Source organism: Pinus tabuliformis, chromosome 6, assembly GCF_031772625.1.
Source record: "Pinus tabuliformis cultivar Carrire ecotype Pingquan chromosome 6, CPIR1, whole genome shotgun sequence".
In the NCBI taxonomy this organism is placed as follows: Eukaryota; Viridiplantae; Streptophyta; class Pinopsida; order Pinales; family Pinaceae; genus Pinus; species Pinus tabuliformis.
The window spans coordinates 405,859,850-405,874,930 of NC_142292.1; the positions used below are offsets into that span (position 1 = coordinate 405,859,850).

A 15,081-nucleotide genomic window follows, 5' to 3' on the forward strand; every position below is an offset into this window, starting at 1 on the left:
AGCATGTATTTATTATAATAAAAATTCATTTGTAAAAAAAAAAGGAGAAGAGAGGGAGAAGAAAATCCTGAGTGTTGGAGGAGAACTGAGCTCCATTGTACAGTCTTTAACAGAGGGATTTTTAATGAACTTTCACAGCTCTGACTTCTGAGATTCCTGTGGTATGATAATTTAGCATATGTTTTTCTCTTGTTTCATATGTAATCTGTTATGTTTCATTTCACTACATGATCATTTCTAACTGAACAAATGAAGTGTTTAGGTAAGAATTCATGCCTGCCATGCTCTGCCTATAAGTTTGTTCATGTTTAATGTTTTCCTCTGTTTGACAAGGATTCATCTCCTATGCCCTTGTCAGCTCCTCACCAGTCTTGCCATCCCATTTAAATCTAGATTTGATGCTAAATTTCTTGCCTACCTTGCCTCAGTCGATAACCTGTGTTGTTCATTATATTTCTCTGTTTCAAGCTGTGATTTTTCCCATGCAGCCCAGAAAATCCCTGTTATTTAATTAAAAACCCCAAATCAATCTTTCTAATCAGTTTACTAGCCTAATATCAGTGTTACCCGTTTGGTTATCTCATCAATTGAAGATCTACCGAGATTGACTGGAGAGAGCCTTCTCCTGCCCCGTAGGGCTAGCTACGAGGCTGAATGGTTTGATGTAGCCTTGAGGTTTACCTTTCTCAGCCTGAGGTGAAATTTCAAGCGCTAACATACTGGCAACCATACTGGGGAGAACATTCAATTTGTTGATTGTCTTGTCCCAGTACATGCGATCAAGGTGCAGATCTGATGCTGATGGTGGACAGCAGTCAGATACATATGCAGGCTGAACCATTCACATGGCGACTCCAACTCGATCCAGACATTCTAACGCTTTCTGATCTATTCATGCAATGGAAGGGTATGTGGCAAACCCTACCCTGTGTGAAGCTGTAGAAGAAATAAGAAAGAAGTTAGCAGATACTAAATTAGATGAAGATGTTTTCAGTGCCTTGCTTCAACGCTTGAAATCTCTTAAGGTCTTCAAAACTAGTGGCTATGAGTTAATTGTTGAAAGAATCGAGAAGGAGATTAAATGGTTAGATGAGCAAATTCAGTCATACGATTTCCAAGACCCTAAAAAGTTCTTGGAAATCCTTCCTCATTCGAAACAAGATATCATAGAATTGCCTACAGTTGTTTACATGGACAGTGTGCAGCTGGAAGTATGTGTTGCAAAGTTGGGGCAGCCAACAGAGTCTGGCTTCCGTGATCCTATTGCGGCATACATGGATATGTTTTTCAGTTTGATTGACAGATCAGGCTGTCTTTTCTGTGACCAGGGTCAGTACGTGCATGAAGGGCTGCCAGCAATTGCATCTGTGTTCTGGTGGAAGCATTCTCGAGCTACAACATTCTCAGGTTTACTTGAATGGTTAATTTGGCATTTTAGTATTACCTGATCTAGTGTTTGTACAGCAAAGTAGGGTAGCTTTGTAAATAAATAAGCAGCCATAAGGGCAGCATCTTGTTTTAGTTTGCTTGAAGATTGTTAAGTCATTTTCTCAGTCATTTCAATCTTGAGATCAGATCAGTTTGAGTTCAGTTTCAGTTTGAAAAATAAGTCAAGAGTTGTGTTAATGATGACTCCATTGCCCAATGGGTGGAGGCACTGTCTGCTTTCCCAAAGTTCTGCGGTTCTTGGCACCTCCACGGAGCGGCAGCTGCCATCCCAAGTGGAGCCGATGTTAGACTCCGTCTCATGTCAGAGATTGATTCTTCTTCAAAACCCTGTTTTGAAGAAGAAATCATTAATGTGTTGTTTTAGATTATGTAATTTATCTTCAGCTCTTCAACTGGCAACGACTTCAAGCTCCTACCTTTGTAAAAGCACAAAGAAAACAAAGCATACATCAGACTCTAATGTTGATGAATTTGGTCAAGTTTTATCTTCATATGGTTTCAACTATCATGGCACAGAGGTCCTCTACAGTGGCACCCTTGGTACAGAGCTTACTTGTGAAATATTCATTGGTCCAGTTTACTATCAACGACTTCGTCATATGGCTTCAGATAAATTTCAGGACAATGTCTTTGTGCAATTATTTTGCTCCATCCAGTATCGTGTTGTGAAACAGAATGCTGACGATGCATTTTATGAGCTGCAAAATCCTCAAGAACAAATTCAAGCTTATGTGTTTGATGTGGTTCGAGCAAATGTTCCAAAGATGAATTTGGATGAATTATTTGAGCAAAAGGGCGATGTTGCCAAAGTTGTGTTAGAAAAGCTTGAAAAAGAAATGGGGTCATATGGGTATAACATACAACAGATACTTGTGGTTGATATAGTTCCGGATCCTTCAGTACAGAAGGCAATGAATGAGATCAATGCAGCCCAACGACTTCAACTTGCAAGTGTGTTTAGAGGTGAAGCAGACAAAATACTACAAGTTAAAGGGCGGAAGCTGATGCAGAGGCAAGATATCTTGTTGGTGTTGAGGTTGCACGACAGAGACAAGCTATCACAGATGGGCTACGAGAAAATGTGTTAGAATTTTCCCATAAGGTCCCCAGCACTTCTTCGAAGAATGTCATGGATTTAGTCATGATAACTCAGTACTTTGACACAATAAAAGATGTTGGGGCATCATCCAAGAACACGACTGTCTTCATTCCACATGGTCCAGGGCATGTGAGAGACGTCAGTGAGCAAATAAGGAATGGACTTATGGAAGCATCAAGTGTCTCTCAGGATTTGCTTTAGAAAATTGCGAAGGATTTGATACTGTTTATGGTGCATGAAATATGCTTGGTTCCTTTACTTTCTGTGTGAATCCGGTGTCAAATTTCCTTGCTAAAGATGGTTCTTTTGAGAAAAATTTTCCTCTTTTAAGCTATGGTCAAATGGTCCATGACATTACATTTTCATCAGATGACATCTTAGCTAGTTGCCATGTGCAGAATATGCACCAGACAGCATTAAAGACATCGCCATGTTCCAGCATGTTATATTATTTTAGTGTTAAAACATGAGCGTTGTTATGGCTTTACGGGTGCAAACCCATGGAATAGAAGTAGCCTTGAAGGCGTATTCCATGGTTTCTATTTTATTTACAGTGGGAAATATATTGCGGCACCGAGTATGGACCACCACTTACATATACGCAGAGGTAATAGGTTTATTATGCAACGCAATAATAGTGTTAATCTTACAATTGTAGCCGAAATAAAATTACAATTTGGGCAGGAGCCAGCCCAGCCTTCAATTCTATTAATTTCCTGCCATAACCAGTCACGTTGTCATTCGGCAAGCGTAATTTTTCACGGCATATGTGCTATCTTAAGTGTCGTGTTAAAATGCAAGGGACACAGTCAAGCTTTTACGCAACCATGCAAGCTTGGCACTATGGGTTGGAGGTAATGAGCAACACCCACCAGATGACATCAATGCAGCTCTAAAGAATGACTTGCAGCTTCATCCTTATTCGAAGTCCCCTGTCAAATGTTACAGAGGAGGTCTCAGTATGGGATTTGGAAGGGACCTATCCATACCACAAAATCAACAAAAATATATCAGTGCCATCAAAAATAACACTTCCAGTTTTTGAAATGCAGTATCAAAAATCACATAATGCAAAGCCGGTTTATTTTCTTCTCCTCATGCTTCTTGATACATCAGCAAAACCTTTATCGAGGAGCTTTTATTGGCTCAATTTGCCAAGTCATGCTCTCCCTAATGTTGAAGATCATGACAACCAACATGAGCCCATTAGCATTAAGAATAATTGTGAATATGGAAGTATGAATGTAGAAGAACCTGCAACTGAGACAACAGAGGGATTGCTTTCAGGGGTGTCAAGCCTTTTTTCAGGAAGAACAAAAACATTCAAGTGACAGGGGTGTCTTTTCCGTTTCTCATTCAACAAAAGCCGCAAATGCCTGGACGCGTAGATATGCCCATTATTATCGGATAAGAAAGATTGTAGGGGGGTCGATTTCCATCCGATATATGCGGTGGATTTATTCCAGATTTTCAAAATCTTCTCCTAATTGCGGTAAAATGGCCAACGCATTTCCGGACATTTGGGGAGCAGTTGCAAACTGGCATACAAGATTCGATTGCCTATATTTCCAGTAAATGGGATTGACACCTGTGAATGCTACTTCATCAATTATCAAGTAAAAGGATGCGCTATTCTGTCTTCAGCAGCGCCGATTGTTTTTGTTTTTAGGTTTATTTATTAATAATGATAAAACAAATCGCCGCTTTTGGGGTCGATTTGTTTTTCCTTAGCAGCATGTATTTATTATAATAAAAATTCATTTGTAAAAAAAAAAAAAAAGGAGAAGAGAGGGAGAAGAAAATCCTGAGTGCTGAAGGAGAACTGAGCTCCATTGTACAGTCTTTGACAGAGGGATTTTTAATGAACTTTCACAGCTCTTACTTCTGAGATTCCTGTGGTATGATAATTTAGCATATGTTTTTCTCCTGTTTCATATGTAATCTGTTATGTTTCATTTCACTACATGATCATTTCTAACTGAACAAATGAAGTGTTTAGGTAAGAATTCATGCCTGCCATGCTCTGCCTATAAGTTTGTTCATGTTTAATGTTTTCCTCTGTTTGACAAGGATTCATCTCCTATGCCCTTGTCAGCTCCTCACCAGTCTTGCCATCCCATTTAAATCTAGATTTGATGCTAAATTTCTTGCCTACCTTGCCTCAGTCGATAACCTGTGTTGTTCATTATATTTCTCTGTTTCAAGCTGTGATTTTGCCCATGCAGCCCAGAAAAACCCCGTTATTTAATTAAAAACCCCAAATCAATCTTTCTAATCAGTTTACTAGCCTAATATCAGTGTTACCCGTTTGGTCATCTCATCAATTGAAGATCTACCGAGATTGACCGGAGAGAGCCTTCTCCTGCCCCGTAGGGCTAGCTACGAGGCTGAATGGTTTGATGTAGCCTTGATGTTTACCTTTCTCAGCCTGAGGTGAAATTTCAAGCGCTAACACAAGGAACATAATACAAGAGCAATGAAAGCAATCTTGAATGGGCTACCTGATTCTATGAAGTCCAATTTTGAAAAATGCTTGTCAGCAAAAGCCATATGGGATAAACTTCATGATATTCACTCAAAAGGAGCATTGACAATGATCTCTAGTCAAGAAAATGATGGAAAACAAGAAGGAAATCCAGAACCCATCAAGGAAGATAAGAGTGATGACATCAAGGCTAAAGAAGGCCTAGAATATGAAGAGAATTAAAAATATTTTGAAGAAGATATCCTCACTAAACTTATGGCTACGATGGAAGAGATTAACAATTTGAAAAAGGAAAATGAGGAACTTAAGAAGAAAGCGCAAGTTGGTGACCAGGACAAGTCAAGGAAGGAAGTTGACCTTGTCAAGCTTCAAGTACAAGAAAGAGATGAGGAGCTCGCCAAGATTAAGGAATAATTTCATCAAAACAAGAGAAAGCAACATGAAAAAGTCATATCCATGACAAATCAATTGGATAAGGCAAAGAAACAGGAAGATACCTTGTCAAGCCGCCTTGAACAAAGGCACAAAACCTTGAACAAACTTGAGCAGAGATTGGTCAATACAAGGAAGAGGTCTCCTCCATTAGATCTCAACTAGAAGAAGCAAGAAAACAAGAACAAGGAGCTGAGAAGGTGATGGAAGCTTTGACATTCATAGAAGGACAAGTTGATGAAGCAGAAAAGGAGAGAAACTCCATGATATGCCAACTAGAAGAAAAGGATGATGACGTCACCAAGTTAAAATCATAAATCACTTCTCTTAAGGCCCAATCGTGTGAAGCAACCAAGATGATGGAAGAAATGAAGAAACAACTAGTTATGAAAGATGAAGACTGTGAAAAGTTGAAAGGAAAATTTGTCTTTCTTAAGAAGGAAGTTGACTTGCTGAATAAGAACTTGAAAAGCTCTCAAACCCTAGATAACACCTTAAGTCATCAAAGGTATCCCCTTGATAAATCAAGTCTTGGCTATGTAGGTGAATCCTCAAGCAAGAATGATGCAAACCCTAATACTTCAAACAACAAGGATGTGAGGAAGCCTGGAAGAAATGTTGATGCTCCCAGTTCCAGCAAAGGCAAGGAGAAGAGTCAAGACAACTATGGAAGAAATCCTACTCCAAGGAGACTTGCAGATGGTGTCAAGAATACAAAAGGCAATGAATATCATCAAAGAATCCCAAGGCAAAAAGACTTCAGAAGTACATCAAGGAAATCTTCATCTCCCAAGTACCAAAGTATATTTCTTGGTTATTGCTATTCTTGTACAAACTTTGGTCACATGGCAAAAGATTGTAGGGCATATCACAAAGATAAATATAATGGTCCCTGTCAATCTCCTAGAAGAAATTTTGCAAGAAGAAGTCATGATTACTCATTCATAAACAAGATGGAGTGCTTCAATTGCCATAACATTGCACATATGGCATGTGATTGTAACTTGACTTGGGTCCCTACACATGCTAGAACCATGACAACCAAGCCAGAAAAGAAAGTTACACAAATATGGAGAAAGAAGCAAATTGGATCTGAAAGTCTCTTGGACACTCCATACAACAACACATGTTTTTGATCTGATGAATTCATCCTTGATACTCCAAGTGTTTGATAATGAGACTCTGCCAAAGGATACCATGCATACTATTACGGGGAGCTTATGATTCTTAATCATTCTTGTAGAAGCTATCCGTGAATGGGCCCTATGAAATTATTGATGAGTCACACATGGACAATCATCTTTTGATAGATCATCTCTTGGGAGCAACTCCATTGAAGAACATGATTCCTTACTTATCCGATGGACTATTGTTGAAGATTTCTTCCACTTGATCACAAGGAAGAAATCTTTCTTGTCTAAAGAAGCTAGAGGAGTTTATGCAGGCAGGGGGAGTTGGTTCATCACATGAATAAATGTAAACACATCTATCATGGACCACATTGCCAGAAGGAAGAGCACCATGACAGGGGGAGTAACATAACTATGAATAACTACTATTGATGAAGAAAATAAGCAGCTTGACAGGGGGAGTAACATAACTATGAATAACTACTATTGATGAAGAAAATAAGCAGCTTGATAGGGGGAGTACTTGGGCACCCCGTTTGCCATTGATGTCAAAGGGGGAGAGAATGTTGGAAGGGCAAGAATATTGCCATCAATGACAAAGGGGGAGATTGTTAATCAAAGTTGTCATTGATGTCAATATGGCATTATTGGGATGACAAATATCCTTGTGATGCATAATATAATGATGTCCTTGCTCATGATGACAAGTCCCTCTTGTTTGATAAGGATGCTATTAATGAAGATGTCAATCTATTAATGATGCATGATCTAATGAAGCCCTAGATGCCCGTGATCTATCTTGGATGATATAATGATGCATGATGATGAATCCCTTACCATAAAACCCTTCTACTTAGTAATGATGCATGAATAAATGTTGATTGGCAAATAGGATGCCTTAAGCCTTAAATATCTTGTTAAATGATGATTCCCTAAAGATGCCCTTATCTTAACAGCTTGAAGGCCTAAGTCCATGAAGAAGGAGCCCTAGACATAAAATACTAAGAGCTGCCATGAATAAAATTAGAATGATAGTTTCACAAATTTAAGTTTCTTGATGGTAAAATGAGCCTCTCTAAGAATGAAATTGACACCAACTTGTAGAGGATATTTTTCCCTTTCTAACGAGCTATTATACGCCTCCTAACTCCTTCTAGATGGTAAGAAAATGATTTTTCAAGATTAAATATTATATTTTTTATGCAAGTCGACCTAAGCCAACATGTGCAAGTTAGCTCCTTCACCCAACAGAAGTGTCCCTTCACACACATGAATTGGAATAAAAACTAAACTCGGACTGCTCATTTTAACAATGATTTCAGAGAAGATCATGCGAATAAGTCTGAGATTAAGAGAAGAATTGGGCTACTATTACAAAGAAGAATTCAGATCATTTCTTGTGAAGATTTATGTAACATTTTGCTTTGTTTCTATGGTTGGGTTGTCTGGATATATCTCTGTTATTGGTGAAATTTTTTTGAAGTGATACACCTGCTCTTATCTAAGTTTCCAGAAATAATAAATCCATTAAAAATACGATCTTGCTGAAGCAATACATTTAGTTTGATGTGAAGTCTTTGAAAAGGAAGAATTCTCCTAAGATCTTTGGAATAGGACTGCAAAAATGTGAAGTTTCAGACCTATGACCTTTGCTCCTAAGGCATATCTACTGCAGCTCGAACCTGTAGCTTGAAGAATCTGAACCTGCTCCTAATTTGCACATGTAGCAGACACCAAAAAGAACTTGGTCTGTGGAGTCTTGTGTGATCTTTGTTCGGACTACAAAAGGCATATTTTTTGGACTATAGAGGCATCCAAATCTGGAATGTTGACACTTAAACGTTGTGACACATCATTGATTGTCTTTGACATTATTGAGAGAAGTTTATTGAGGATTGCTTGAAGCAGATTTTAAGAGTATTTTGAAGGACACTTGAGGGGATCTTAAAAACTAATTGGAATTGATCTATTTTATATTTTTTGACGCAACTACACTATTGAAGGGAGCCATAAAGTATCTGAAACAACCCTTGGAGATCACCTTGAATCAGCCTTTTGAAGCAGTGTTTTTAAATCAGCCCTTGGAGACAGTTTGACCAGACATTGGAGGAATTCTTGAAGCACTTCCTTGATGTATTTAAAGCAGCCCTTGAAAGAATTTTAAAGCAGTATTTTGTAGATATTTTGAAAGTCCTAGAAGCAGATTTTGGCCTAACCTTGGAGTTGTTTTTAAAGGCAAATCTAGATACCTCCTTAAAGCAGATTTCAACTAGACCTTGGACGAAAGATTGAAAGACAATTGAAGGAAGCGCTAAGAGACCACTTGAAGCATCATTTGAGGAAAAAATTATAAAGCTACCTTGAGCAGATTTTTGGGCTTATTCACTTGGACCAGACATTGAAGAAATATTGAAGGACCCTTGAAGTATTATCGAAGCAACTTGTTAAAGGATATTGTAAGAGTGGTGTACAAGACCTATTGAAGATAGCTTAAGAATTGAAAACTTGTTTGAGAATACTTTGTTGAGAAAACCATTGAAGACCTGGAAGCATTCCTATTGAAGATACCTTGAAGCTCTTGGAGATATCATTGGATACCATGATGCGTTGAAGCAATCATGAGGTGACTTTGGAGATCTTTACTTGGGTAATATGAAGAGTAGTGGTGACACCTTCTAAGAAGACAAGGTTGTTATTGATGAAGTGATTTGGAGAAGGCAATGTTGAAGATTTATAGGGCTCAGTGAAGAAGTCATTGGGAGCCGTGAAGTACAACTAAACACATCTTGATGAAGTGAAGCTATAGGGTTGGAACCCTTGGGGTTGGTGCCTCAGAATTGACAAGGTTGGTGCCTTGGAAAGTCCAATTTGGTGCTTGGAAAATATAAGATTGGTGTCCTTGGAGTTGGTGCCTCTAAACTCAAGGTTGGTGCCTTGGATAAGATAGGGTTGGAGCCCTAGAGGATAGGAGTCCTCAAGAGACCAAGTTGGTGTATGTTCCAGAGATAGGGTTGGAGCCCTAGAGGTTGGTGCCTCAAAGTGACAAGGTTGGAACCTTGGGAAGTCCAAGTCGGTGCTTGGAAAAATATAGGTTGGAGCCTGGGAGATTGAATTTTGGTGTCTTCATCTAGGGTTGGAGCCCTACACAAATATTGTACTTGACTTATTGATATTAATAAAAGTATTTATTCTTATTGTTCATTTTGAGTTCTAATTAAAAGTGATCTAACTGGTAAAAGTAACAATTGAAAAGGTATATTGATTCACCCCTCGTCTTAGTATTTCCAACACTGGTTGCACCGCCGAGGCTGAATACATTGCAACTAATATGGCTTGTTGTGAAGTTGTTTGGTTGAGGAAGCTCTTTAGTGAGCCATTTGAGCACATGCTTGATACCACCATGATCTTCTGCAACAACTAGAGTGGGATTCACCTTTTAGAGAATCTCGTGTTCCATGACCTCTCCAAGCACATTGATATCAAGTACCACTTGATCCAGGAGATGGTACAACGAGGAGCAATAAGGCTTCAACACATCATAATTAATGAGCAGGTCGCAAATATTGATGTGCAGGCAATGCTTTCTGCGAACAGAAACACCCCCTCTAGTCCTATGGGAGGATCTAGCAACTACAGAAAACAACTACATGCAATCTTTCCTATTTCACACTAGAAAATACAAAGGAGGATAGATCTCCTACCTATCTATGATGTTGATACCCTTGATGTCGACCTTGACTCTCTGGCTTCCAAGCTCACGATCTCATCTTCGTTGGTGTAGATGAGTGCCTATAAGAAAGATCAAGTGGAGACAACAAAACCATACAAACATAATATTTTCTAATACAAATTATGTAACATACTAATGAGGATTACAATAAATGGACAATAATTGACAAATTTATGGAAAGAAAACACATATTGTATTATTAATAAATGAAATGAGGCCTTGATGTTGGAAGCCTCCTTCAAGTAAGATTACAAGTCCAAGCCTTAACCTTCAAACACCTTTCTCCTTTGCAAATGGGCAACAATTGGGCATAATTCAACAGTAGGATGGAAACCAACCATTAGTGGAAGGTGGGCAATTCATTTATAGGGAACAAGAGGGAGTTGAGGATACATGAAAAGAGGGAGGAGTTCCACATCTCAAGGGAGAGATCCATGGAAGTAGGATCTAGGGCCAAGAATGGGAGGTCTCGTTCCAATCTTCATTCACTTAAAACCACATCGTCATTCTTGAGCTTTCTAGTAAGAGAAGCTTCTCCTCCATTTTGGGAAAAACTAACTGAAGAGGACCAGCGCGGATTTTCCGTATAAAAGTAGCGTTGACAACATTAGTCACTAGTTATGAAAAATGTTACCAGCGTGTATTTTCCTAATAAAAGTAGCATTGGGCTTGTAAAACAAGGTTTTTGACAAGCTCTTCAGAATGCTTTCAAGGCAAGTTTTCTTCCTTTTCTTCATGGATGTTCCAAACATGTTTCATGGTGAATACATTGTTCGCGACAAATTTTATCACTTTGCAACACTTTTGACATTGACGACACAAAGTGTGACACTTAAGGATATGAGACTGGGTGTGCGATAAAATATTGTATAGCAGATACCCCTTAAAGCATGAAGTCAGAACAGGAAGTGATGGCTAAAATGCTTTACAAGCAAAGGCAAGGACTTAGAGAACCACCGTCAAGAGACTTGCAAATCAAACATAATACAATATATCTGACATCTCTGATGTAAGTATGCTTAAAGTGTAAGCATCTAACAATACATGGATCCACGACATGGACGCAACCATCCGTATAGAAAGGATCATGTTTACAATCATGAATACTTAATAACTCCACGCAACCTGGATTTATCAAATGAAACCCAGGGTCTTCATCTTTGTCTCGATCCAACCAAAGTATGAATCTCACCATGCGAATAAATGGGTTGTAGTCGAACATGGTAGAAACCACCTAATTATCGACCAATGATGTAAACCGTTAACAGGCACAAGAGAAACCACCAATGATGATGATGGCTCTCAAGGTACAACAACATAATCCACGAGTGTGAACAATGAAGCTAAAGTCGAACACTCGTAGAATCATTCGATCGAAGGCTAGTGATGTGAACCTATCATCGAATGCGAAGAACCTGCCATTGAGGCATGCAAGCTCCAAGGTACTGAAAGGGAGTTTCTAGATCATATTCCCGGATAATGAGTTGGAGTCGACAGGAAGTGATCCGTCGAAGGAGGGCCATAATGTTTCCCACATCATTGACACGAAAATAAGATTTTACAGAGCTGGCAAGACTGATTCAGGATTGTTGCAAAAAAATTCAAACAAGGTATAAGTGGTTTGAATTTGCAGATGGGACTTCTCTTGAACATATCGACGACACGACTCTGAAATTTGGCAGCATTTGACTCAAAATAGGATCAGAGGTCATGGTGACAATATGATATAATCAAATGAGAGGCAAATGGATTTCCCAAACCCGGTAAGCCAAGTGACAAAGTGAGGATACCCCAAACCCGACACGAGATACAAATAAGTGTCATGTTCAAGAGCGACATACTGCCTTTCATACAAAATACATGATATATGTTTCTTTCCATTTTCCCCCACTATTTCTAGCGAGTACCTCTTTATTTTTAATCTCAAGCTTGAAGAGGATACCATATGCTTGTCGTATAAGTTCATCCTTTGGATGAATCCATCCTAGTATTTTTAACGAGCCCTAGGAAGGAGTAGCTCGGTCTTGTCATGGTGACAAGTCCTTCGTCATTTCAGTTTTACGAGTCCGACAGAGGGGTAACTTGACATATTTTTCATGTTTAGAGAGTTTGAAAAAGAGGCAAAAAGAAAACTCCAGATGTCCCTTTTTATAGATAGTCTCTTAAGTCTGAAAAGGTAGAAAACAATACTCAAGAGAACCTCTTAGCCATGTTCGAATAAGGTATTCCTTTTTCATAGCTAGTCTATCTCATTCCAGAAAAGGGTTAAACTTACCCTGAGTAGATGACTTTTCATTTACTTTTACGAGTTCTAAAATACAAGTCTCGATAATCTTTTCATATTTTGAGAGTCTAAAAAGAGCTAAAAGAGGACTCCTCCTTGAGGAATGAGTGGTATAAAAGGATAACAACTAGTTCCGGTGATGATGGAACTACTCAAAACATGTAAAAGTCAAGAGGCTAGCTAATAAGACCACTCATCGCACATGTTCCCCAAGCAAGGGTAGAACAATCAAGTGAAAGCGTATGATCGACAAAAGAGATGGTGACGACGAAATAGAAAAACCAAGGTTTATCTAGAAAAACAGGCTAATAAAAATGACAATCACGAGAGGTAAAGTAGCAATGGTTTCATTTTTACACAAGCTTGAAACATGGCAAACCATGCTTGAGGATACTTGAAGATGGTTTCATTTTTTCACAAGCTTGAAACATGAGAAAATACTATGCTTGGATTTCGTTTCATTTTTACACAAGCTTGAAACAAAGAAAAACTATGCTTGAGATAAGTTTGTATGCCCCCAACATAATGACTCAATTCAAGATACATGCCCCCCAAACTTCATTTCGTTCATCTAAGTAGACTATTGGTTACTAAAAAGTGGATGGAATGAAGGTTCATTTATGAGATCAAGTGAAAGACTTGACTAAGAATTTACGATATCTAATCAAAGACTCGAATTGGAAGGGGATGTGTTTCATTTTTTAACGAGCTTAAAACAGGAAAAGAACCATGCTCATGACACCTTGTTTCATTTCTTAACGAGCTTGACACATGTAAAGGAACTCTGCTTTGACACCTTGTTTTCATTTTTTAAAGAGCTTGACACAAGACAAGGAACTCTGCTCTGACACCTTGTTTCATTTTTTAAGGAGTTTGACACAAGACGAGGAACTCTACTCCAAGAACCTTGATTCATTTTTTAAGGGGCTTGACACAAGACAAATAACTGTTCTCTGAGAACCTTGATTCATTTTTTAAGGAGCTTGACATAAGACAAATAACTCTTCTCCTAGAACCTTGATTCGTTTTTTAAGGAGCTTAACACCAAAAAAGGAACAATGCTCTATACACCTTGATCATGGCCCATAAGAGGCCATGGATTCCAAGAGGTTCTCATCAGATGGGAGCACAACAATCTGGAAGGGATACATATCAAGGGATCCAATGAAAAGATCAGGACCCAATGTCCCCAGTACATGATGCACTATATCACTGACTAGATCATCAACAGACGAGGGCATGGAACAAGTGGCCACATAATTAACCTATGGCGAGGGTGATACCACTTGCATAATGGACCATTTAGGGAAGACGGTTGATTGGGAGCCAAATTAGGACCAGCAAATGAAAGTTGATCAGTGGTCACAATTCTTCCTTCATGCGAGAAACATATTACTTGAAAGAGGTAAGAGACAAGAGCCCCCATGACATAAACATAGTGATGACCAAGGAGTAAATTAAAATCCAAAGGGCCTTGGATAACCATCACACTGATATAAACGATCTTTCCTCCCAAAGTAATAGGCAACTTAGGAAGAATCCTTAACGGTTGATTGGTTCCTCTGTTAAAAGCCAACATATTTTGGGTACGGGCACAAGTTGTGGAGAACCAAAATCTTTCCAAGTAGTTGAGGACAAATACTAACCGATGGGCCTTCATCTATGATTGTGCCAAGTACAACCACATTATAAGCTTGTATGATGATATGGAAGGGCACATAAGGAGGAAGTCGATATCCTGTAAGTCAACTCTAATCAAAGGAAGTGACACATACTACTTGGAGGGGGTGCCATGGGAATGGGAGAACTACCCCCTTGTGTTATGGGAACAGGAGGATCGCCCCCCTGTATCATGGGAACGAGTGGATTGCTCCCCAATTCATTGGAAACTGAAGAAAAAAGAAAAACATGAGCGATATGAAGTTCACTCTCTATAAGAAAGGTACGATCAACTGAAGGTGAAGTCGAGTCAACCATTTTCTCAACCAAGGGTTGGTCGGGAATGGGCTCATAGGATTCACATTCAAAGAGAGTGGGATTTACTAGAGATGAATTCTTATCAATCACTTGATCAACTAGTGGAGGATCGGGGGAAAGCTTTCAATAACCAGTTGGAAGATGAGGCTGATAAGATGTAAGGTTGTCCAACACTTTTCAGGCTTCATCCATACAAGGATAAAGGTGAATAGGATGATTCCCTTCACATAACCTACAGGGAAATTTGACTTTACCCTTTTTCCCATGGACCTTACTAGCACCAGTTTTGTCACCAACATGATCTCCAAAGGTTGATGACGAATGTCGATGTGAGCTTGCAGACCACACTTCTAATATATTGGGAATACCAAGACAACTCCAAGATGGTGGTCACCCTTACATAACCTGCAAGGGAACTTCACTTTGTGGGGCTGATTGGAAGGTTTCTCCACACTAGTTGCATTCGTAGCAATAGTTGCTTGGTTGCCCCCTTGC

General features: G+C 39.0%; 1 pseudogene; it reads left to right on the forward strand.

Annotated features, from left to right (window-relative positions):
* The first annotated feature begins 899 nt into the window (after positions 1-899).
* LOC149259027 (hypersensitive-induced response protein 4-like) lies at positions 900-2,749 on the forward strand (annotated as a pseudogene).
* The last annotated feature ends 12,332 nt before the right edge of the window (positions 2,750-15,081 follow it).